At 49.1% G+C, this 26411-nt stretch overlaps 1 protein-coding gene across 4 annotated transcripts in view; it reads left to right on the top strand.

The window, feature by feature from the left end:
- IGSF21 (immunoglobin superfamily member 21) overlaps positions 1-26411 on the top strand; it is a 274351-nt gene that overhangs the window by 231014 nt on the left and 16926 nt on the right. The window lies entirely within an intron of this gene.

The raw sequence follows: 26411 nt of genomic DNA, 5'->3' as shown, positions 1-26411 counted from the left end.
CATCTCCTTCAAATATGTTTCAGGGCAGGTTTCAAAAATTAAAATCGACTCATTGCTTTGGTTCATCTGTGGCATTGTGTTCACACACAAAGACCCTCCCTTCAAGCGAGCAGAGGTCACTGAACATTGGGGTCTATTTTGTGCCACACGGGACCCTAAGGGCCACTGCAGCCAAACTGGGGCAAGACAGACCTTCCCCAGTTTGGAGGTCCATGGGAAGCTCCCAGGACAGTGGGGAGAAGGAGAGCCGAGGAGCTGGGGATGGCCCAGGGCCCACCTGCCTCAAAGAACAGAGCAGTTCCGCCAGAAAGCCCAGCACCCCAGTCTACCATCCACACGTCCACATCCAGCACATTCTAACGCGGCCATTTCCAGAGGCCTCCGGGTGAAGATGAAAACACGAGTGCAGCTGTAATTTCACGCCTATAACATCCCACTATGTGGTGGGGAAAGACATTTGGGAGCCCCGTGGGTGACACCAAGGGTGTATGCTGCACACAGTCATTAAAATGTTTTTATCCGAGCTGCAGATAAATTGTAAGCCAATTTGAAAGTTGCGTGCTGGGCCCCAGGAACGCATTATACACAGTCACGGAAGGGTTTTGAAGGTTCTTCTGGGGGTGCAGGTTAGTGGGGAGGGAGCGTGTTAAGGGTGCGCTGTTACAATCAATTAAATGTTGTGAGAGCCAGGCACCCCACCCCCATCCCCACCGAAGTTAAAAGACTCTGCACTTCTGGCTCCTCTGGAATGCCAAGGGCCAGGGTTTCTCTGCCACCGAGTGGGGCCCTTTCAACCCAAAGCTAAAAAGCAAGGCCACACTCTGTGCGCCAGCATTGAGCTCAGTGTTCAACCCACAGTTAATACCTCACAAAAGCCCTTGGATGTGGGCCTGGTCATCCCCATTTTACGGATGACGGAGCAGAGGTTCCAAGAGTTTAAGGGGCACATCCACGTGAGTGACAGAGCAGGGTGGGCAGGAGCGGGGCATCCCACCTGGTCTGCCTGAGCCCAGAGCACATACTTATATAGCAGCCTTAACTCCCAAAGGAAATTTCCCTCCCCTTGACCCAAAGGCCATGAGTCACACAAACCTCAAACAAGCACTGGAGTGGGGACAGAGCGCAGAGAGTGGGGACTTCCTTGAGACCGAGCCCTAACTAGGTCGCTCAAAAACTCCGATGGTCCTGGCATGGCGGCTCACATCTGTAATCCCAGTGCTTCAGGAGGCTGAGGTGGGTGGATCTCTTGAGCCCAGGAGTTCTAGCCCTGCCTGGGCAACATGGGGAAATCCCGTTTCTACAAAACATTAGCTGGGCTGTGGTGGCACGTGCCTGTAGTCCCAGCTACTCGGGAGGCTGAGGTGGGAGGATTACTTGAGCCTGGGAGGTAAAGGCTGCAGTGAGCTGAGATCACGCCACTGCATTCTAGCCTGGGCAACAGTGAGACCCTGTCTCCAAAAATGAAACAAAACCAAACCAACAAAACCAAACAACAACAACGAATTCCGATGGATGGCTGGGGCTGTTTGCCTTTCGGGACATGTAGAAGTCTGGGAGGAACACAGAATGTCTGTGCCCTTGCCTCCATTCCTGTCCCCATCCCCATTTTTGGTTCTCTCATCCACTACTATCCAGCACCTCCCCCACTTCTCAAACCCTCTGAAAGGAGCACTGAACTTGGAGTCCAGCAGACCTGGGTCCAAATCCCAATTAGTGTCTACTTTTGACATGGACAGTCTAGTATTGAGTTTCCTTTCTGGTAAAAGAGCATATCAGAATGTCTTTTTTGTTCAAATATAGTATAAGGTGACTTGGATGACCACGTACATGGACATTCTAATTTGCGTTTATTCATTTGTGTGTTCATTCATTTAACATATATTTATTGAGCACCTAGTACATTGCAGGCACTGTTGTGTGCACTGGAGTTTGCAATGAACAAGGAGGACAAAAACAAACAAACAAACAAACAAAAAACTGGTCCTCACAGACCGTGCAGTAGGGGAGGCAGATGAGCAAGTGAAGAGATGGGGAGACGAATGGGATGTCAGTGGGTGGTTAAGCAATGTCAGGAAAAACCCATCAGGGATGGGGCTGTTCTAGGTCAATGAGGCCTCTCTGAGAAGGTAACATTCAGAAGAGGTGAGCTATACGGACTTCATTCATTCATGCCAGTGATTCAATGACTTACTGAGCATTCCCCAGGTGCCAAGCACAATTCTAGGTGCTGTGGATACACTGACAATAAGACAAGGTCCTTGCTCCCTGGACTCACATTCTCTAAGGGAAATAGCTTCGTGGTACAGAGGAGGAAACTAGTTTCTGGGGCTGCCCATAGCAAATTACTGCAAACTGGGTGGCTTAAAACCACAGCAATGTATTGTCTCACAGTGCTAGTCCCAGAAGCCTGAAATCAAGGTGTCAGTAGGGCCATGCTCCCCATGCAAGGGAAAAATCCTTCCTTGTCCCTCCCCTTGCCTCTGGTGTTGCTGGCGATCCTTGGAGTTCCCTGGCTTATAGATGCATCACGCTGATCTCTGCCTCTCTCATCATATGGCCTTCTCTCTCTGGCTCTGTGTTCCTGTCCCTGTGTTCAGATTTGCTTCTGCTTCTGCTTCTGCTTCTGCTCCTGCTCCTGCTTCTTCTCCTTCTCCTTCTTTCTTCTTTCCTCCTCCTCTCCCTCCTCCTTCTCCTCCCCCTCCCCCTCCTTTTTCTCCTTCTTCTCCTTCTCTTTCTTCTCCTTCTCCTTCCTCTTCTTCTTCTTCTCCTCCTCTTTCTTCTTTTTTCTTCTTCTTCTCCTCTTTCTCCTTCTCCTCCTTCTGCTCCTCCCCCTCCTTCTCCTCCTCCGCCTCTTTCTCCTTCTTCTCTTTTTTTTTTGTGTGTGTGTGTATGAGACAGTCTTGCTCTGTTGCCCAGGGTGGCCTCAAATGCCTGAGTTCAAGCAATCCACTCACCTTGACCTCCCAAAGTGCTACCGGCATGAGACACTGTGCCCACCTCAACAGATTTTCTCCTTGTAAGGACATCAGTCATTGAATTAAGACTCACTCTAATCCAGTGTGACCTCATCTTACCTTTAGCACAATTGCAAGGACCCTATTTCCAAATAAGGTTACATTTATACGGACTGTGGGTCAGAACTTCAACACATCATCTTCAGGGACATAATTCAACCCACAGCAGTAACTGAGTCAGGATGTAGCACACCAAGATTCCCTGCCTGACTCTGAAGCTGACACTCTCTGCTCCCAACCCCATGGGTCACCCTTCATTGTGCACTGACTAATATGCAGGCGCTGTGCTAAACTCTTCTTGTGTTAACTCACTGAACACTCACAAAAGCTCTGTAAGGTGAGTACTATCACTTTAGCAGATGAAGAAATTGAGAGGTAATGTCACTTCCCTACATCACCCAGCCAGCGTGTGGCAGGGCAGGGGTATATAGCCATCCTGCATGTTAACCTCTCTGCTCTTCTAGAAGTTTACCAATGAGTAGGAAGCCCAGACTCATAAAGTATTGGTACACGTTAATAAAATGTTCTATCTTGGGATCTCTGTCTCTCTTCTGGAAGCTTCCAAGTGAGGTTAGCAGATGAAGCAGACTTTTGGAACCTGAGGCCAGAGTGGCAACAAACCACACCATATGCTTTGCAAGTCTGGAGCCAGGAAATACAGCTTCCACCCCAAAGAACAGATGTTAATGAACTTTACATGACGTTTCGGGTTGGTTTGTCTTTTTTCAGTATGTTCTACTGATTTTTATTAAGTGTGCCTGGTGCATTTTCCTTGTGTTTTTTTGGTGTGTTTGTTTGCTCTGTTTTGTTTTGTTTTGAGACAGAGTCTTGCTCTGTCCCCCAGGCTGGAGTGCAGTGGCATGATCTCAGCTCACTGCAGCCTCTGCCTCCAGGGCTCAAGAGATTCTCCTGCCTCAGCCTCCCAAGTAGCTGGGATTACAGACATACACCACCATGCCTGGCTAATTTTTCTAGTTTTAGTCGAGACGAGGTTTCTCCATCTTGGCCAGGCTGGTCTTGAACTCCTGACCTCAAGTGATCCTCCCACCTCGGCCTCCCAAAGTGCTGGGATTACAGGCATGAGCCACCATGGCTGGCCCTTTGTTTTTTCTAAAATATGGTTTTATTGAGATACAATTCATATAACATACAACTCACTCATTTAAAGTATACAAAACAGTGGTTTTAGCATATTCACAGAGTTGTGCCTCTACCACCACAATCAATTTTAGAACATTTTCATCATCCTCCAAAGAAACCCTGTACCCATCAGCAGTTATGCACCACCCCACATTGTCCCTCTTCTCCTCAGTCATAGGCAGCCACAAACACCCTTTCTGTCTCTATAGATTTGCTGGTTCTGGATATTTAATATGAATGAGATTATACAATATGTGGTCTTTTGTGGCTAGTTTCTTTTGCTTTGCATAATGTCTTCAAGGTTCATCCATATTGTAGCAGGCACCAGTACTTCATTCCTTTTCAATGCTGAACAATGTTCCTTCGTACGGATAGATCACGTTTTGTTTATGCATTCATCAGTGGATGGAAATCTGGGTTGTTTCCACTTTTTGGCTATTATGAACAACGCTGCTATAAACATTCATGTACAAGTTTTTGTGTGAACATGTAGTTTCAGTTCTCTTGGGTATGTATCCTCAGAATAGAACTGCTGAGTCAAATGATGACTCTGCATTTAAACTTCTGAGAAACTTCCAGACAGTTTTCCACAGTGGCTGCACTGTGTTATATTCCCACCAGCTGCATATGAATCCCAACTTCTCCACATCTTTGTCGACACTTGTTACTATCTGTCTTTTTGAATATAGCCATCCTAGTGGATCCTAGTGGATGTGGAGTGATATCTCTTTGTGGCTTTGATTGGCATTTCCCTCAGGGCCAATGACACTGTACGTCCTTTCCTGTGCTTCTTGGCCATTTAGACATCTTCTTTGGAGAAATATCTACTCAGAGCCTTTGGTCATTTTCAATGGCCTTATTTGTCTGTTTATGGTTGAGTTATAAGAGTTCTCTATCTGACCTACATGTAAGTCCCTTATCAGGTATATCATTTGCATATTTTTCTCCCATTGTGTAGATTGTCTTTTTACTTTCTTCATGGTGTCCTTTGAAGGACAAAATGTTTTAATGTCAATGAAATCCAGTTTATCTATTTTTTCTTTTGTCACTTGTGCTTTTCGTGTCTATTTAAGGAGGCTTTGCCTAGCTCAATGTCACAACTTACTCCTGTATTTTTCTTCTAGGAGTTTGTATAGTTTTAGCTCTTTCATTTAAGTTTATGATGCATTTCAAGTTTATTTTTATATATGGTGTGAGGGAGGGGTCCAACTTCATCATTTGCATGTGGATGTCCGGTTGTCCCAGCACCATTTGTTGAACACACTGTTCTATCCCCATTGAATTATCTTGGCATCCTTGTCGAAAATCAATTGACTGTGAAAGTGTGAGTTTATTTCCAGACTCTCCATTTCTGTTTCACTGCTCTATATATCTATCCTGTGCACGTCTGGTGCTTTTCTAACCATCTGCCACCTCCAGCCTGGCTCTTACTCTCCAGCTATGTGACTTTAGGCAATGAGTTTCACAGGAAGCTCTCCTGTTCAGTTTCTTGACCTTTCCCCTTAAAAGAAACTTACCCTGGGACTGGTGAGGGTTCCCAGAGGAAAAGAGAGTACAGAAGGTCCTGGGGGTGATGAAGGCTGAGTCTACTTGCAGGAGGCCCAGCCAGAACCTTGGATTTCTGGAGAGCTGGATTCTTGCTTTCTAAGACCAGATTCTTGAACATAATTCTCTGGAATCCCAGCCTGGCACTCCCCTCTGGAAAAAGAAGCAAATTTCTAGGACCAATAATCAGAGTGTCAAGAACTTCTCTCTTTTTTTTTTTTTTCACTCTGTCACCCAGGCTGGAGTGCAGTGGTGCAACCGTAGCTCACTGCAGCCTCAACCTCCCAGGCTCAAGCAATCCTCCTACCTCAGCCTCCCTAGTAGCTGGGACCATAGGCGTGTGCCACCATGCCTGGCTAATTTTTAAAAATTTTTGTAGACACAGGGGCTCACTCTGTTGGCCAGGCTGGAAGAACCTCTTTTGACTTGGGAAGAAGAATCCTGTATACCTCCAAGTGAGCTACGGAGATCTGAGGGCTGAGCGCAGACCTCACCCCTCTCAGAGGCCTGCTGATCTCCTGTAGGCCTGAGCACAACAGAAGTAACACCACTGTCCTTCTCTGGGAGACAGCAATGGGAAACCAGAGTTCAGTCTGCAAAATCCCCTTTCAAGAAGGCTGTCTGTGCACAGGACAGCTGTGGGGGAAGTGGGGCTTCTTCCAAGCAAAGCCACCACACAGTGGTGTGTATGGTGGTCCAAGGGGCAGGGTAGGTCAGTGGAGGGAGGCTCCCAGTCTGAGATCCCTGGGAAATCCCCAGAAAGGCAAGATTCAGAGCCTCAGCTACCTCCTTTCCCAGGATGCCTGCTGGGTGGAAAATGATCAGCTCCTTCCTCTGTCTTAGAGCCTGAGTGGATCAACCACCTGCCAGACTTGGGCTAATTACATTAACTGGCTCCAGGCAATTACTGTGGCCACAGACTCCGGGGAGCCAGGCTGCTACTCCACAGGGGAAGCGACGAGGCTGCAGAGGGAGGCATGGGCTGGCTGGGATCCAGTCCAGAGCTGCAGAGAATTCCCAGAGCACTGAGGGGGAGAAGGTATGAACAAGAGCTTCCACCTCTTACCCCAGAAACCCCCAGGGTCTGAGGACCAGGCCGGGGCTACTCTTATTCCCTAAGCAAAAGCCTGGACAAGCCCATCCCCAAGCCCTCTCCCCCTGCCTGCACCCCTTCTTACCACTCTGGGTGAGTGACATGCAGATGCCCAGCCCCTCCAAACTAGAAAAGGTGGAGGCCAGACAATCCCCCACTGGAGAATGATCTCTCTAGTAAATTAGCTTGACCATAAATGGAGTTTACTTCCTTAGAGAGTTGAGGAGTGGCTAAGGGTATGGGCTTTGGATTCAGACATGACTTTTCTACCAGGTTCTGCAACTAATAGTAATAAAAGCGGTTAATGTTTGCTTATTTGTTTATTTATTTATTTGAGACAGAGTCTCACTCTGTCACCCAGGCTGGGGTGCAGTGGTGCAGTCTTAGCTCACTGCAACCTCTGCCTCCTGAGTTCAAGCCATCCTTGTGCCTCAGCCTCCCAAGTAGCCAGGATTATAGGCGCACACTACCACACCCAGCTAATTTTTATATTTTTAATAAAGACATGTTTCTCCATGTTGGCCAGGCTGGTCTTGAACTCCTGACCTCAGATGATCCAACTACTTCGGCCTCCCAAGATGCTGGGATTACAGGCGTGAGCCACCGTGCCTGGCTATGGTTAATGTTAATTGAGCATTTACTATATACTATAAACAGAACAGGCACTGTTCTGCTTAACACCTGCTATATCATTTATAATAGCCTTCTAAGGTCAATTCTGTTATTACTTTATCCATTTTACAAATGTGAAAACTGAGAGGTTATAAAATGTGCCTAAGGATACAGAACTAGAATTCAAACCCAGGCAGGCTGCCTGCTGAGTGCAGGGACCCAGCCACTCACTGGACCCCACCTCTCACTGGAATGTGGCTTTTGAAAGTTTATTTCATCTCCCTAGACCTCAGTGTCCCTTTTTGCTGAATGGGGGTTACAGTAGCACCTGTTGGGGCATGAAATGTAACAGACAAGTGAAGGGCTGTGTCCATAACTCACAGTGAGTGCTCTGGAGGAGGAAAGCCATTCTTACTTCCTACGTATTTGGCTTCAACCCTCACCCTGTAAATGTCAGTGGAGCTGAAGTTAGAGTCAGAACTGTGAGAAATGACAATGGCCCTGCAGGAGCTCTCAAAGCCAGGCAGTGACATCTGTGGCCTCCCATCCTGGGTGCTGGCAAAGGTGGTCAGGAAAGAGGACGCAGCCAGCAGCCTGGAGTCCAATCACACCCCCTCCACCGTCTTGCTGTGGCTTTTCCTTTCCAAGCCTCAGTTTCTTCCTCTGGAAACTGAAGGTAATCATGCTTTTTACCCCATGGGCTGTCTCAAGGAAAAATAAGATGGCATGTTTAGGCGTACAGAAAGTGCTTGGCCCAGATGCTGGCATCATTGTTAGGACATGGCAGGAATTTAGAAGAACAGAGATGACAGGAGCCAACTTAGGACAATAAATGCAGTGGCCGGACATAAGAGGCCTTTCCAAGCAGAAGCCGCAGGACATGGGGACCAATTGGAAAGATGGGAACAGATGTGGAGACACGGTGGACCTGGCACTGGATGGAGATGGTCCTCTGAGAAGGTTCCAACGCAACCACGTGATCTCACTCAGCAGCCAGCAACTGCAGAAAATGGGCCACTGGGGTGGAGAGGCCAGGGCCTATGGACCTCTACAGGCCTCCTCCCTGCCAGCCGGAGCTTCTGAGAAGGGCAGCAGAATGAGAAGTGGGGGGCCTGAGACAGCTGGTTGGGCTGAGCTACCACAAGCTGGCTGGAGTGGGGGCTGTAGCCCACAGGACTGAGGCAGGAGTGGTCAGGGGCCCCTAAGCTGGATGTGAGCATGTTCAGAGACTGGACACTGTCGTCTTGAGTGCCTGGACCTGGTCAGGGAGCTGGAGGAAGGACATCCATGCTGCTCGCCTGTCTGCCTCAGGCCTCCCAGCCAGCTGAGGTCACCGGCTGAGCGCCAGTTGAGAGAGGGGCCAGACAGATGGGTTTGGGGCTCGGAGGAGCATTTTGAAGCTAACTGGGTCATCTAGCAAGGACGGTCACTTCCCAGCATCAGCCCCAAAGGTCCAAGTCTGCTGACTGCCTCCTGGACAGGCTTCTAGAACCCTCCCTCTCTGAACACAGTTCTGCAAAGAAGTGCCCTTGACCATAGCCCACCCTCACCCAGGAACAGGCCCAGCTCATTCCATCAGCTGTCCCTCTAATCCCCCTACAGCCTGCAGGGCAGAGCCTGTGGTGCCTCAGTATGAGTGCCCACAGAGGTCAGGAGACATGCCCACTGTCCCACAGCAGTGAGTGGCGCTGAGATTGGAGCTCAGGTCTTCTGGGACCAGAGCCCTTGACGTTCCCACTCCATGAAGCTATCAGGAAAACAGAGGGACATCCACCTCTCTGAGTGTGGGACAATGTGGTAGCCATATGGACCTCTGGATCAAGGGCCTCCCAACAGTCCTGGAATTCAGTGGGGTGGGATCTGTATCCCCATTTTACAGAGAAGAAAACTGAGTCTGCTAATAAAAGGAAGGCTAGAGTTTGAATCTAAATATTCTGATTGCCACTCACCTTCCGTGGGGATCTGAGACCCTGAGCTGGGGAGGGAAGCGAGGCCTTTGAAACCTCTGACCCATTATTGTGACTAGATGAAACAGACAACCCAGTCAAGCAGCACACAGTTTTTGGTGCATCTTGTCCCTGGGGAATAGAGCTAGCAGATTGTCATCAGCCTCTCTCCAAGGGAACTTGGAGCCTAGGGTGGAAACAGACCACTTGCTCATTCATTTCTCACACTTACAAATTCTTTGATTCAAACAATGTTCGTGAGCACCTACTGTGCACCTGCTGTGGGGGAGCACTGAGAGAGTTCCATCTCCCTCAAGGTAGCTATACAAATTAGAAATTCATTTTGATATAGGACAGCCAGGATACAGTCTAAGCAATGAATTTTTCAGTTACAAGCTACCAAATGTTGCTCCAGGCACTTAAATATATAAATTCATTTAATCCTCATAATCCATAGGAGGTGGGTATTTCTAGTATTCTTATTTTAATAAATGAAGAAATTGAGGCCCAGAGAGGTTAAGTAACTTGCCCAAGGTCACAGAGTGAGTAAGTGGCAGCATTTGTTTTCAAACTCAGATTGCCTGGCTTGGGAGCTTCTCTACGGCCTCTCATGAGATGGCCCATTGAGCCCTCCTGAGCCAACTGAAGAGATTCATCTGCTTCTGGAATTATCTAGGCAGGTGTCTGAAGCCCCCTGGGGCCCTCACCAACTCCCTGGACCTTCTGTGTCTCACATACCAGGGCTCCCCTCTTGTTCCAGAGTCAGATCAGCTTCAGCCTCCCAGGCCCCGCCAGAGCAGGCCTGCAGGTGCATCATTAAACCTTGACAAGTGTGAGGTCAGTACCATGCTTTATCCTCTCCACCCCTGGGAGCTGGATTTAGTGGCTCCAGCAGAAGGTAAACTTCCCCTCCCTGGAACAGGCCCCTTAATTGCTAGTGATATGTGGCTGTTGAAACTGCAGTGCCTCAGGCCCAGTGATTTAAGGGGCAGGCAGGAAGTGGGAGTTACAGGTGTTAACAGCTGTATCAGGAGCTGGGAGAGCAGGGATCACAGCGTGAGGAGGCTATAGCTGCCCCTGGAGGAATGCTCCTCACAGGCACTCTTAGGGAGAGAGAGGTGATCCTACTGCCTCAGGTACAGAAAGGGAGACTGAGGCCAAGATCACACTGCGAGTTGGCTTGGCCTGAAGCTCAGCAGCCCTGACTTTGCTGCCAACTTGCAGTGAGTGCCTGGACTGTTTCCCCAACTGCACATGAGAAGTTCATGTGCTGTAGAGAAGTTCCCAAGCCAAGCAATCTGGGTTTGAAAACCAACTCTGAGGCAGCAAGACTTCACTCACTCCCTAGGAGCAATAATCACAATAATTTTCATAACAAAAGCTAGCACTGATTGAGTGCTCACTGAGTGCCAGGCATTATACTAAGTTCTTTAAGAGCTTTCTTTGGTTTAATTCTCACAACAGCTACTGAGGTGGTCATTGTTGTTATTCCCATTTTACAGAAGAGGAAACCGAGGCTCAGAGAGAAGAAGCAACTTACACAAGACCCCATGGCTTAGGGAGTGACCAAATGGAGCGTCCAAGCCCCTCTCTCTGAAGCCAGAGCTTGGCCTCTCTGCTCTGGGACTTAATGTCCAGTGTTGGCCCTCAAGGAGTCCATGAATGATGGGTGAGAGAGAGAAGGGCACAGGTTTCCAGAATTCCAGCAGAAGAAAAATAGGGAAGATGGGGGAGGACTAGGGTGCAAGCTAAGAGATGAGGAAGTTCCCAGGAGGGAGTCTCCTCCAGAGGAGGGCATCAGGAAGGCTTCATGGAGGAGGTGGCACGGAGCTGGGCCTAGCAGGCTGGTGGAGAGATAGGACAGGAGGCGCTGCAGGCAGAAGGAGCTCTATAGGCAACAATGAGGGGCAGAAAAGCATGGCAAGAGGGGGCATCCCTGCATGGCAGGAACCCAAGGCATGAGAAGAGGCAGGGAGTAACATATTATCACAACAGCACTCACCACAACAATCACCACAACAGCACTCACCACAGCAGCAATCACTACAACAGCACTCACTGCAACAACAATCCCAACAGCACTCACCGCAACAACAATCATCACAACAGTACTCACCACAACAGCACTCACTGCAACAGCACTCACTGCAACAACAATCCCAACAGCACTCACCGCAACAACAATCATCACAACAGCACTCACCACAGCAGCACTCACCACAGCAGCAATCACCACAGCAGCACTTACCACAGCAGCACTCACCACAACAGCACTCACCACAACAACACTCACCACAACAGCACTGACCACAACAGGACTCACCACAACAGCAATCACCACAACAATCGCCACAACAGCACTCGCCACAACAGCACTCACCACAACAACAATCGCCACAATAGCACTGACCACAACAGCAATCACCACAGCAGCACTCACCACACCAGCAATCACCACAACAACAATCACCACGACAACACGCACCACAACAACACTCACCACAACATTCACCACGACAGCAATCACCACAACAGCGCTCACCACAGCAGCACTCACCACAACAGCACTCACCACAGCAGCACTCACCACAACAACACTCACCACAACAGCACTCACCACAGCAGCACTCACCACAACAGCACTCACCACAGCAGCACTCACCACAACAGCACTCACCACAACAACACTCACCACAACAGCACTCACCACAGCAGCACTCACCACAGCAGCACTCACCACAACAGCACTCACCACAACAGCACTCACCACAGCAGCACTCACCACAACAACACTCACCACAACAGCACTCACCACAGCAGCACTCACCACAGCAACACTCACCACAGCAGCACTCACCACAACAGCGCTCTCCACAGCAGCACTCACCACAACAGCACTCACCACAACAGCACTCACCACAACAGCACTCACCACAACAGCGCTCTCCACAGCAGCACTCACCACAACAGCACTCTCCACAACAGCACTCACCACAACAGCACTCACCACAACAGCACTCTCCACAACAGCACTCTCCACAACAGCACTCACCACAACAGCACTCACCACAGCAGCGCTCTCCACAGCAGCACTCACCACAACAGCACTCACCACAGCAGCACTCACCACAACAGCACTCACCACAACAGCACTCTCCACAACAGCACTCTCCACAACAGCACTCTCCACAACAGCACTCACCACAGCAGCACTCACCACAGCAGCACTCTCCACAACAGCACTCTCCACAACAGCACTCACCACAGCAGCACTCACCACAGCAGCACTCTCCACAACAGCACTCACCACAATAACACTCACCACAACAATCACAACAGCACTCACCACAACAGCACTCACCACAACAGCACTCTCCACAACAGCACTCACCACAACAGCACTCTCCACAACAGCACTCACCACAACAGCACTCTCCACAACAGCACTCTCCACAACAGCACTCACCACAACAGCACTCTCCACAACAGCACTCACCACAACAGCACTCTCCACAACAGCACTCTCCACAACAGCACTCTCCACAACAGCACTCACCACAACAGCACTCTCCACAACAGCACTCACCACAACAGCACTCACCACAGCAGCACTCACCACAATAACACTCACCACAACAATCACAACAGCACTCACCACAGCAGCATTCACCACAATAACACTCACCACAATAATAGTCTCCACAACAGCACTCACCACAACAGCACTCACCACAGCAGCACTCACCACAACAGCACTCTCCACAACAGCACTCACCACAACACTCACCACAACAGCACTCACCACAGCAGCACTCACCACAACAGCACTCACCACAACAGCACTCACCACAACACTCACCACAACAGCACTCACCACAACACTCACCACAACAGCACTCACCACAACAGCACTCACCACAACAGCACTCACCACAACACTCACCACAACAGCACTCACCACAGCAGCACTCACCACAACAGCACTCACCACAACAGCACTCACCACAACACTCACCACAACAGCACTCACCACAACACTCACCACAACAGCACTCACCACAACAGCACTCACCACAACAGCACTCACCACAACACTCACCACAACAGCACTCACCACAGCAGCACTCACCACAACAGCACTCACCACAACAGCACTCACCACAACACTCACCACAACAGCACTCACCACAACACTCACCACAACAGCACTCACCACAACAGCACTCACCACAACAGCACTCACCACAACACTCACCACAACAGCACTCACCACAACACTCACCACAACAGCACTCACCACAACACTCACCACAACAGCACTCACCACAACAGCACTCACCACAACACTCACCACAACACTCACCACAACAGCACTCACCACAGCAGCACTCACCACAACAGCACTCACCACAGCAGCACTCTCCACAACACTCACCACAACAGCACTCACCACAACACTCACCACAACAGCACTCACCACAACAACACTCTCCACAGCAGCACTCACCACAACAGCACTCACCACAACACTCACCACAACAGCACTCACCACAACACTCACCACAACAGCACTCACCACAACAACACTCTCCACAGCAGCACTCACCACAACAGCACTCACCACAGCAGCACTCACCACAACACTCACCACAACAGCACTCACCACAACAACACTCACCACAACAGCACTCACCACAACAACACTCACCACAGCAGCACTCACCACAGCAGCGATCACCACAACAATCACAACAGCGCTCTCCACAGCAGCACTCACCACAATAACACTCACCACAATAATAGTCTCCACAACAGCACTCACCACAACAATCACAACAGCACTCACCACAACACTCACCACAACAGCACTCACCACAACAGCACTCTCCACAACAGCACTCACCACAACAGCACTCTCCACAACAGCACTCTCCACAACAGCACTCACCACAACAGCACTCTCCACAACAGCACTCTCCACAACAGCACTCACCACAACAGCACTCTCCACAACAGCACTCACCACAACAGCACTCTCCACAACAGCACTCACCACAACAGCACTCTCCACAACAGCACTCACCACAACAGCACTCTCCACAAGAGCACTCACCACAACAGCACTCTCCACAACAGCACTCACCACAACAGCACTCTCCACAACAGCACTCACCACAACAGCACTCTCCACAACAGCACTCACCACAACAGCACTCTCCACAACAGCACTCACCACAACAGCACTCACCACAACAGCACTCTCCACAACAGCACTCACCACAACAGCACTCTCCACAACAGCACTCACCACAACAGCACTCTCCACAACAGCACTCTCCACAACAGCACTCACCACAACAGCACTCTCCACAACAGCACTCACCACAACAGCACTCTCCACAGCAGCACTCTCCACAATAGCACTCACCACAGCTGACATTTATTCATCACTTGGCAGGTGCCAGGTGTGAGTCTACATACTTTACGTAATGCTCACAAGAACCTAGAAAGTAGATCTTATGATGATCCCATTTCACTGATGAGGAAACTAGCCAAGCGCAGCGTGGCTCATTCCTGTAATCCTAGCACTTTGGAAGGTCGATATGGGATGATCTCTTGAGCCCAGAAGTTCAAAACCAGCTTGGACAACATAGGGAGACCCCATCTCTTAAAAAAAAAAAACTAAATTAAAAAAATAACAAATCACACGATGAAACTGAGGTGCAGCAGGGATAAGTGGCTTGCCAAGGTTACCCAGCTGGTAGGTGTCAGAAGCACGACACAATCGTCAGCCCTGGCCCTGAGCCCATGGAAGGTCCACTGCTGTACCCAGTCCTGAGGAAGCAGGGGGTGGTGAGGAAAGGGCCATCGCTCCTTCAGGCTGTCATGGGCCCTGCTCACCCACTGTCCACTTGGCTTGGCCACGGGCAGACAGGGAAGGAGAGACCCTGAATCCAGTGCCATCCATCCATCGGATATGGGGAGCCCATGGCCAGGAAGCCTCAAGAGCCAGAAGGGCCAGGGGACGCTCCCTGCAGCAGCCTGTGGGTGGGGAGCAGGAGTGAGGGTGGAGAGAGTATTTCCTAGGGAACAAAAGTGCATTCGAGGTCCCAATATCTGGGTCATGGCAAGGCCAGGGGAAGAGGCCTCAGGCACTGGGTCTCTGAGACACCCTCACTCTCAATCAAGCCCTGCCACCCTGGCCAGAAGTTGTGTTCCTTTGGGAATGAGGCCTCGATCTGCCTCACCCAGCTCTTTACAAAGATGCAATCCGAGAGATATTCAATCAAGCAAACGCAATTCAATGTTCATTGCAGAACCTGAGTGATGGGTGCATGAATGTTCATTGTACAATTACTTGAACTGTTTGGTAGGTTTGGAAATTTGTAGAGTACAATGTCAAGAAGAAAAAAATGTATCCCCCTCCTACAAAAAAAATCCCCCTCCCACAAAAAGCCCTTCTCTACAGCTCCTCCCCACTCACCCACGTCATCTCCCCTGGAAATTGCTTTATGAGGAGCAAACGGCAAGAATGATTTACTTGCTCTCTGACTCAGGAAATCAATCCTAAAATGTTGATAGGACAGGAAAGACGCGGCCACAGTGCCCCCCGGGAAATCTCCTACTTGAAGGAAGGCTCTGAGCCAGGCCGTGAGTGCCGTGGGGGGTAGGGGCTCTGCAGGGAGATTGGTAGGAGTGGCCCAGTGGTGCTGAGGGTGGTCCAGAGCCTGGGAGTGGCTCAGAGCACTGAGCTGTGGAAACACATGAGGCTTTCTTACCACTGCCACATTTAGAGGACACGTGGGCCCTTTGACACCTTGTTCTGCACCTCTAATTGTCTGGATGAGGAAACCGAGACCCAGGGAGGGGAAAATGATGGCCATGTTACAGAGAAAGTCCACGGCAACGCTGAGACGGAATCTTCAGCCCCCTGACTCTCGGTTGACACCTTTTCCCCAGACACAATCATAAACTAAGAAAGCCGTAACAACTAGAATCGCCTTTCTGCTTGCTAAGTGGCAGTACTTCATTCCCCACCCTCGCATGAGACAGCCACCCGTGCCATCTTCATTCAATGGGTGGGGGGGTGGGAGGGGGGGCAGGAAGCTATCAATGGACTCAAGGACACACTGCTTCTAAGCCGAAGGGCTGTGACCTCGGAGCCAGGTTTCCCAGGCCCTAGGCCTTCAAGGCCAGGGTTAAGCTCTGTTCTAAGCCTCAGAAAGCCAAGGCCTGTACACAGTTTTCCTGGAAGGGACAGAGGTTTTGCACGCTAGGGGAAGATGAAGAGGGGTCTGCCCAGAGCCTCCAAGCCCAGCCCACTGCTCTCTGGGGGGAGGATGAACAACAGCTTGTAAGGAGCTGGTGCTTTGCCACTGGCCAGTTCTTGAATGTGCCTGCCTACCTGCCTCCCAAAGCTTCCGTGGGCTTCCAGAGGCTTCTCTCATAAAGCTGCAAGTATGGTACCTGGTGAAATTGCCCATGTGTGTAATACTCACCTCTCAGATATATTGAAAACACCCCCCAAATTGGCTAGATTTGCTATTTAAAACAGATTCACGTTACACCCCATAGATTTCATCTCTGCAGACACGGCACCTGTCGTGGGGCTTAAACACATTCTCTCTATTGCCACATAAACTACAGAGCGGAGGCAGTCGCAGGCAGTGGCCACCCACAGGCTGCGGGGCAGGCTGCTTCCAGCCAGCAAAACTCCAGGGGCAGAGAGGATCTGCATGGGCCTAGAGGCCTAGGGGGCCAATCAGAAAACTGGAGACATTGACAAGTAGCCAATCAAGCCATAAGTAGAAAGTTGCACCAGTTGTGGGGAGTGGAGCTTTGGGGATTTGAAGTCCTTTGACCCAATCAGCGTATAGGGCCAGGGAGGCTCCAGAGGGTTCTCCCCTGTGCCCTTCTGCTGAGGCCTGGGGTAGCCTGGCTAAGCTTCTCCAATTCCCCCAAGCCTTTCGTTTTCTATCAGTAATCATCTTCGCTCCTGTTTACTGAGCACCTACTATGAACCAAGCCCTTAGTTCACATAATTGCACCATCAAGTGGTTCTTAGGACCCTAATTTAGAGATGCACTAACTGAAGCTTACATATAGATCAAAGCAGCGGTCCACATACTTGAATTTGGATTAGAATCTCAGGGCTTGTTAAAACTCAGGGTGGGGACTGCTGGACCCCACCCCGTCCCAGGTTGGGCAGGTCTGGAATGGGGATCAAGGATTTGTGTTTCTCATAAACTCCCAGGTGATTCGGATGCTGGTGGTCCAGGGAACACACTTGGAGAACCACCAGGTTAAAGGACTAGTCTTGAAAATAGTGCTATAATACAAATCTAGATCCAACACAAAACCTCTGTGGCTGCCTACTACCCCTTTCTATACAGGTGTGCGGCATTTTATTTCTCCACCAGCAATAGCCTCAGTTGGGTCCGCTCCGCCCGGCTTCACTGATTCACTGCCTAGAAGGCTGCCTTCCCGGTCTGCAGCACCCCCTTGTTCCCCCAGAGCAGCCAGCCAGAGCCTCCAGTTGGGGCTGTTAATTTTATCTTCTACCACTGCGAAAGCACAACAGCTGGCAGGGGAGAGGCAAGGCAGGTGAGCGGGTGCTTCCAGGCACCTCCCTGCAGAGCAGAGGCGGTGTGGGTGGATGATGCCCGCAGCCACTGGGATCCTTCATGAACCTGCTCCACTCAGAATGGCCCCCATCTCAGATTCTGGCAATGACCTGGACCCCGGGCCCCCCATCCCTCACCACTGCACCAAGCACAGGAGCTCCCATGGCCGCTTTCAAGTTTGGGGGTGGGGTTAGATTCAGCTCGGCAGCTGCCACATAAAAGGGCCCATTGCAGCCCATATAAGCACAGACGCAGCGTTTATCTCTCCTGTTACTGATGGCGGCTCCATTTGGGGGCTTTTTGTTGTTGTTTTTTTCCCTTGGCTGCTGTTACTACTCAGTTCAATATTTAATTTTCCCATAAACCAAAGAGTTGCACTTTTTTTTCCCTCTCTCTTTTTCTTGCTGGGGACCCCCTCCCACTGGTGGGATCTGTCTCTTCGGGTCTCTGCTGGGAGAGAGGGGCTTAGGATGGGGCTGGAGATTTCAGCCCTTCCAACTTGGACAGGGATTGGAGGGAAGGATGCCTGGGCCCTTCCCCCCAATCCATTCACTCATTCACTTGGAAAATGTGTATTGAGCAAATCCTGGTGTGCCAGGCTCTTGGGTGCGGCCACAGGTAAGAAGCCTTCCCTGACCTCGTGTTGCTTACGTTCTAGTGAGGGTGTTGGAGGAAAAGAGACGTGTGTAAACCAATATGTGAGATAATTATACACTGTGAGGTGCTCTATGAAGAAAATAAACAAAATGCTGGGGCCCTAAACAAAAGAGAGCTTAGCTTAGACTGAGGGGTGACATTTGAGCTGAGACTTCTTCAAAGTCCTGACAAGGCTCAGCCAGGCTAAAAAGCTGAGTGAAAGACTTCAGGCAGGGGAAGCTGCAGATGCAAAGGCCCTGTGGCTGGAAAGAGCTGAGTGTGTTCATAGACCCAAAGAGAAAAATGTCTCGGTGTGTTTGGTGCATGGTGATGGGAGGGTGAGTACTGGTCAAGGTGTAAAGGTTGGAGAAGGGAGCAAGGTCAACAGCACTGCAGGGTCTTCTGGAATTGTCTTCCACAGATGGGCTATGTGCTTTCCTGTGCTGGGAGAAATGAAGGAAACAAACAGACAATGAAATTGAACTCCTATTGCATGGCTGGGCGACACTAGCTCTGAGGCTAGGTGGAAGAAAGACAAAGCTCCAACTTCCAGGGAACACGCACTCTAGTGGGGAGACAGACGTTGACCCAGAACAGAATAACAAGTAGCAAGGAGTATGAAAAGCACAGGGTGCTCCAGGCACCCAGAGGACAGGCTCTAACCCCGTCTGTAAAAACCTGGGAAGGCTGCCTGGAGGAGGCAACATCTGAGGCCAGCCTTAAAGGATGAGGTGGAGTTAATTAGCAGAAGGCCCAGGGCACAGAGGAGATGAGCAAAGTGAAGAGGGAACCACAGGCAGCTCAGCATTGCTGAAGCAGGGAGGGCTTCCCAGAGGAGGTGCTCTTTTGAGCAGGTTCTTGAAGGAGCAGAGAGACAGGCTAGTGGAGATGATGGGGAAGAAACTAAGATGTGTGGAACCAAAAGAAAAAAAAAGAAGAAAGAAATTAAAGTAGGGAACATGGAGAGACATTTATATTCATGGACACTTTTATATTAAGAAGGTGGTTTTCTTCTTTTGTGAAATATGGTGTAATGAGTAAGAGCTGATTGAAAAGGAAGGCAGTCAATAGAGCAGGCATGCTGAGAGCAAAGAATGGATTTTTTGCAAACAATATAATTTTCAACTTGTCTCTCCCCTCCCCCATCCCTCCCCCAAACCTAATTGATTACCACCCCATGATGAATGACCCTGGGAGCCGGAGTGTGCTAAGCACCTTTGTAGAGTGGTACCCAAGGAGCTGAAGAGATTTTCCCTTCCTCGAGACAATGGTTACTCCTGGGAGGGAAAGAAATTCCCCTATACATTGTTCTCAGCCAAGAGAGGGGAGTGGACCATTGGAGGGATAATATAATTAAAGCTTTCCTGTTTGCTCAGCACTTTGCTATCCTTACAGAAGGTTTATATTTATTTTTCCATTTGCTTCTCCTCTCAAAAACCCTGGAAGCTGAGAGGCTGGCAGGGTATGTCTTATTGAACTCATTTGATAGATGGGAAGACTGATGACCAGAGGCATCAACTGATTTGCCCAAAGTTCTATGGGATGTTGGGAGCAGAGCCTGGGCTAGAACCTTGGTCTGACTCTATTAGAGCCAACACCCTGGGAGAAGTGGGAGCGGACCTCACGGAAGAGAATTTAACTCTAGTACTCACAGTTTGACACAGGCGTGGGGCAGATTTCCCTCTCCAACAATTCTGAGATTTAGATCAGATCAGGTTTGTATTCCCAAATTTCAAAGGCCATGGGATGATTTACAGAGCAAAGAGGAGCTGCCACATTGTCTCCAAAGTGAGTTACGATGACCGAAATAAAGTTCTGCTTTCAAGATAAAGACAGGCAATATTTCAGAGTTAATTTCATAAAACCGATCATCCGACCATTACCTCCCTGTGTCGATGTTAACTGTTGAGTCTAAAATAACTTCAACTCCTGCCTCCCTTGGTGGCCATGGAACAGGAGTGATGGAGGTTGGCTGTGACATGCAGCTGTGTCAGATGGGAAGCCACTTTACCTTTCCCGATGCTAGAAAAAATTATTCATGGAAACTTCTAGCAGCAATTCTCTCCTCTTAAGGCAAAGTAAAAAAATAAACTAGAAAGTCAACTGGTTTGGTTGGGGGTGGGGGCAGGGATCAGTGGATTTAAGGGAGTTTCATGGTGGTGCCCTTGGTTGATCATCATGGCGGACTTATAGAATAGGGTCGGCCTTTCCTACCGCCCAGGTCTGGTGTTACGCGAGGGGAATAATGTGTCTGTAAGTGGTTTGTAAATTATGAAGCTCTGCCCATGTCTAGACTCTTTTTTTTTTTTTTTTTTTTTTTTGAGATGGAGTTTCGCTCCTGTTACCCAGGCTGCAGTGCAACGGCACAGTCTCGGCTTACTGCAACCTCCGCCTTCCGGGTTCAAGCGATTCTTCTGCCTCATCCTTCTGAGTAGCTGGGATTATAAGCATGTGCCACCACACCCAGCTAATTGCGTATTTTTAGTAGAGACACGGTTTCTCCATGTTGGCCAGGCTGGTCTTCAACTCCCGACCTCAGGTGATCCTCTTGCCTCGGCCTCCCAAAGTCTTGGGATTACAGGCGTGAGCCCCTGCACCCGGCCTAGATTCTTACTATTACTACTACAACTACGACTACTGTTTATTCTTCCCCAAGCAAAATATGCCTGCTTGGTGTCTTTTCACCTTAGAAGGGTCATTTCAGATGAATGGTGCTGATGAGTGTGATGAGTGTGTTTACTCACCAACCCCCACCACACACACCCCAGAGAGCATTGCACTGCCACAGGCATTTCAGAAAACACAGCCTCAAAGGCCACAAAAATGAGGCACTGATGGTGGGAGCACTGGACATCATTGTCTGTAGGTGATAACAGAAGAGTGGGAGGGAGATTGGTGAGCCAGGGGTCTTCGTTGATGATTCTTTGCCACCTGGATCTCCTGTGAATACAGTGGGACACAGGCAGGTGGCCTCACCTTACACTGCGCATTCTGTTACCTGACTTTGTACTTGGGATTATTCTTGTCCAGGAAGTCATGTAGAGTTGATATCTGTGGTCACAGCTAATCTTCCACCTTTGACTGAACACTTCCTGGGGCATGGGATCTATCCCAGGCATAGGGCACATAAAAAGCTGCTGGCTTTTGACCTTGGCCAGAGACTGTAACAGAGATGAGAATGGCGATGAGAATGGAGATGGTATTGGGGTTGGGGATGGGATGGAAACAGAAATGAGAATTGAGTTGGAGATGGGGATAGAGATGTGGTAGAGATAAGTGTGGGGACAGGAATAGAAGTGGTGATAGGAATGGAGATGGGATAGAGATGGGGGAGGAGATGGAGTTGAAGTTGGTCGTGAGATGGACACAGAAATGAGGAGAGAATAGGGGATGGAGATTGAGGATGGGGAGGGATGGAAATGGAGCTGAATGTGAGGATAGAGACAGAGATCAGAATGGAGATGGAGTGGAGGTGGGGATAGAAATGGGAATGGAGATGAGGATGGGGAAGGGGATGTGGATGGGGATGGGATGGAGATAGAGATAGAGATGGAGATGGGCATGGGGTAAAGATAAGAATAGGGAAGGAGATTGAGATTGAGATGGGGAGGAGATTGAGATGTGGATGGGGATAAAGATTGGGGAGGAAATGGAGATGGGTATGGGGTTGGGGACGGGGGTAGATGTGGGTTTGGAGATGAAGATGGGGTTGGGGATGGTGATAAAAACAGGGCAGGAGATGGAGATGAAGATGGAGTGGGGATGAGGGTGGAAATGGGGATAAAGATAAGGAAGGAGATGAAGATGGAGATGGGGATGGGGATATGGATGAGTTGGGGAAAGGGATGGGGATGAGGATGAGGGTAGGAATGGGGATGGAGATGGGAACAGAGATGAGGGATGAGGTGGGGATGGGGATGGGAATGGAGATGGGGTATGAGGTGGGGATGGGGATGGGAATGAGGTGGAGGAGGAGGTGGAGGGGGGAGTGGGGTGGGAATAGGAATATAATAGGGGAAGCCTAAGTGAAGGAAGGCTGCAGACTCTGAGGCTCTGAAATTGGCTTTTATTGGGCTATGCGGGCAGGAATGCCGTACTTGGTCAAGAGAAGGGAAAAAGAAAAGAAGAGGGAGATGCTAATAGTGACGTGAAGGGTGAAGCATCTGTCAGGAGCCAGGGACTCCTGGATGGAGACGGCTCCCTGACTGCCGGCACTCAGAGCCCTCCACCAGAAGACAGGAGGTGAGATGCAGAGTGACATTTTCCTAGGACTCATTGATGGGAGTATATTGATGGGGAGAGTGTGGGAAGCCTGAGCTGTCCGTGCTGATGTTAACAGCTCCGCTGTGTCATCGTCCATGCAACTAAAATCTGTTATTGTCTTATGAGCTTGATTAACTGTACATATTGCTAATATAACGAGGGATGGAAACACAGCTCCAATCAGGGTCTGTGTGGGTGGTGCGTGTGACTTAGGTGCAGATCTCCAGAGTGTGTGTGTGTGTGTGTGTGTGTGTGTGTGTGTGAATATTTGGGGCGGTGGAGGGTATAAGCGCCATGCTGTGCAAAGAACCCTAGCCAGGATTTGGAAGGCTAGGGGCCATTCGAGGCTCTGCCATTGACTTAGGGTATGACTGTAGCCAAACCTGTGCCTGTCTCTGATCTCAGTTTGCTTACTTATAAAATGGAAAGTCTAGAACAGAGTTGTCCAAGAGAAACATAATGTAAACTACATATGTCACTGTAAGTTTTCTAATAACCACATTAAGATAAGTTTAAAAAAGAAAAGGTGAAATTAATTCTAGTAATATATTTATTAAACCCAATATATCCAAAATATTATCATGTCAATATGTTATCAATATATCTTATGCTCTTCTTTAAAAAATTAAGACTTCAGTTTTACACTTACAGCACATGTGAACTTGAACAAACCACATTTCAGGTGCTCCCCAGCCACATGGGGTGAGTGGCTGCTCTATGGGACAGCCCAAATCTAGGGCATTTTCTGATCTCCTCACTAAACTGTGAATGCCCCAAAGGTACGACAATGTTTTATTCTCCCAGTCTTTAGCAAGGAGGCTCAAATAAGAATGTTCGTAAATCACACTGACAATAAGCACAGCTAATATGTATTGGGTGCACTTTCAAAACACTTTGCAGGCACTACATTACTGAATCTTCACAAGTACCTTATAATTCCATTTTTCAGATGAGGAAACCAGGCTCAGAGAGGTTAAGTAACTTGCCCAAGTTCACACAGCCAGTAAGTGGTACAGCTGATCTTTGAAATCTGGCTAGTCTGATCTAGAGCCCACCTCCTTAGACATTGTCCTATACTACCTCCCTTATTTATAGTCATAGAAATAATTAAAATTGCTACCCTGCATTGCAGTTAACTTACATATGCCATCACATTTACTCTTCAAAGCAAGCCTCTAAGAAGCCAGGCATAGTGGCTCATACCTGTAATCCCAACACTTTGGGAGGCTAAGTTGGGAGGATTGCTTGAGGCCAGGAATTCAAGACCAGCTTGGACAATATAGCAAGACCCTAACTCTACAAAACATAAAAAAACAAACAAACAAACAAACAAAAACAGGCGTGGTGGCACACACCTGTGGTCCCAGCTACTTGAGAGGCTGAGGCAGGACAATTGATCACTTGAGCCCAGGAGGTCAAGGCTGCCACGAGCCATGATTGTGCCACTTCACTCCAGCCTGGGTAACAGAGTGAGACCCTGCCTCAAAAAACACACAAAAAAAAAAAGAAAAAGGAAAGAAAGAAAGAGAGAGAGAGAAAGAGAAAAAGAAAGGAGAGAGAGAGAGAGAGAAAGAAAGGAAGGAAGGAAGGGAAGGGAAGGAAGGAAGGGAAGGAAGGAAGGAAGGGAAGGAAGGAAGGAAGGAAGGAAAGAAGGAAGGAAGGAAGGAAGGAAGGAAGGCAATCCTCTCCTCTCAGGAAGGTTCTAGGTGTCTGATCTCTGCTCAGTGAAGATAAGAAAGAATGAATGAGTGACTTTAAAGGAGTTGCCTGCCTGGTTCTGAGCCTCTAGAATTCTTGGAGTGTATCCTGATACCTATTCACCTGCCATCACGAGCCATGCCAGAGTTTTATGCTACACTCTAACTGCAGAGGTCACTGATCTTTGGGGTAAATGAGTAACTAGAGCCACCCACAGCATCATTTCCTGATGGAATTGGATTATAAGGCATCCATGGAAGGTAAGTGAATGTTCCTGGTGGTTCAAATGTGTACTTACATCTAAAGGCACCCATAGATATAAGCTCCCTTTTTCTTCCCAAAGGTCGAGGTGGCTCAGCTTCATGTCAGAGGCTGGGCTCTGGAGTCAGACTGCCTGAGTTCAAATCCTGGCTCTTCCTCATACTGGCACTGTGAGTGAGTCTGAGCAAGTTGCTTCACCTCTTAAGTTTCCCCATCTGTAAAATGGGAATAAATAAACCCAGCTTGTAGACTGATGGTGAAGACAGAAAGAATGCACACATGTTAAGAACTCAGAACAGGTCCTGATTCCTAAGAGTTAGCCATTGTGGGTTCTCGTGTGGGATCCAGGTTTTCGATTGAGTTTTGGAAAGGTTAGATTGCAGAATCTGCAGTTTCTAGGTAATTGACGTGTTCTGGTGTATTTTTCACTTCTCGGAATTCCTATCCCACTTGCCATCTGTTTTATGCGATCTTACGCTTAATTACAATTCTCCATCTATTGTTCTCGCATTGTTTTCTGTGTGCTCTGCTTCTCTTGCTGACTGCATGGGTTGGCTCCCTGAATGAATGAATGACTCATACCTGATTTCATTTCACTAGACCTTGAAATAGAGTTGCCCATGTGTCTGTCGCCCCCACCCGACTGCGAACTTTGCAATGCTTCACCTGTTTCATCATTGGACACCTCCTGGCAGCACCTGGCATCATTCCCGGCACCTAGTAGGTGTCAGGAAATGTTTGTCGAATTTAATTAAACTTAACTAGAGTGAAAACCCCCTGCAGGAAGGAAAGGCCCATACCTCTTTATTTTCTCTGCTTCCCTCCCTGCGCATGGCCCAAGGCTGGGTAAATCAGAATTGACAGCTTTTCCCAAGCGAGGCTCTAAGATTCTGGCTCCTGTCCTGCTGATTATGAGGAGGTTAGGGAAATAATAGCAGAAATCACAATAATAGCAAATTCCTACCATATGCTAAGCCTTTTCATATGCATTAGCTGGTTTTGTCCTGCAAAAATGTCTGCCAAGTATTAATATTATTCCCATTTAGCAAATTGGGGGACTGAGGCTCACAGTTTTAGTGACTTGCCCAAGCACGTGGAGGTGGTGGTGACCGAGCTGGGATTCAGACCCAAGTGTGCCTGATGGCCCAGTCCCTGCCCTTTGCAATGCCCCGCGGTGTCTGGGAGCAAGGGTTTTGACAAACCAGCCAGGGGCAGTGGGTGAGGAGAGAAGAGAGGTTGAGTGGGTGGGAGGGCTGGCCAACAAAAATAAGCCAACTTCCAGAAAGGACGGAAGGAAAGACTCCTGGCCACAGATAGCTGTCCAGCTGCCCCATCTGAGTGTACGGTACCATCCTCCCTAGCTGACATTCCCGCTCTGTTTTCAGTCTCTTCCAAATGCAAGTCAGACGATGTCACTGCTCTCACTAAAAACCTTCCGTGGCTCCCCATTGCTCTCAGGATAAAGAAGAAAAACCCATAACCTATGCTTTAAAGACAAATCAGCCCTCTGGGGGATAGGGCAGAGGAAGGGGGGGAAAGGCCCCACAGTATAGCAGTTGCTGTTTTTTGTAATGTGAAG

The sequence above is a fragment of the Pongo pygmaeus genome, chromosome 1 (assembly GCF_028885625.2).
Source record: "Pongo pygmaeus isolate AG05252 chromosome 1, NHGRI_mPonPyg2-v2.0_pri, whole genome shotgun sequence".
Lineage (NCBI taxonomy): Eukaryota > Metazoa > Chordata > Mammalia > Primates > Hominidae > Pongo > Pongo pygmaeus.
The sequence above is the reverse complement of the archived record's forward strand: the minus strand, read 5'-3'. Positions and strand labels throughout refer to the sequence as shown.